The following is a 349-nucleotide window of genomic DNA, read 5'->3' on the forward strand; positions in this document are numbered from 1 at the left end:
TTACTTCTCTTACCCTATTCTCCTGTCTTCCGGCTGGTCACATGACGCACTTGGTCCTCCTTGGCCACCTCCCTGGGTTTGGCGATCCTGGAAGATGCAGAGAGTGGCACAAGGATGACGATATCAGTGCTGGTCTCTGCACCGTGACACTGTGAGTGTTGGGCGTCATGGTCCCTCCCCACCCTGGGCATGATGCCTCGCACTCACAGTGTACTGATGTAGAGGGCGGCGCTGGCGTCACACTAGCAACACTGTCTGCCTCATCCAGGTATGCCAAAGAGCGCCCAGCATGTCATGTGACTAAGTGGTGTCAGCCCTGCCCAGTTGTCTTTTGCTGAACCACAGAACA

General features: G+C 55.9%; 1 protein-coding gene across 1 annotated transcript in view; it reads left to right on the plus strand.

Annotated features, from left to right (window-relative positions):
• INPPL1 (inositol polyphosphate phosphatase like 1) overlaps positions 1-349 on the plus strand; it is a 32,168-nt gene that overhangs the window by 22,259 nt on the left and 9,560 nt on the right. The window lies entirely within an intron of this gene.

This window comes from Nanorana parkeri, unplaced genomic scaffold, assembly GCF_000935625.1.
Source record: "Nanorana parkeri isolate BGI_ZX_2015 unplaced genomic scaffold, ASM93562v1 scaffold2194, whole genome shotgun sequence".
NCBI lineage: Eukaryota > Metazoa > Chordata > Amphibia > Anura > Dicroglossidae > Nanorana > Nanorana parkeri.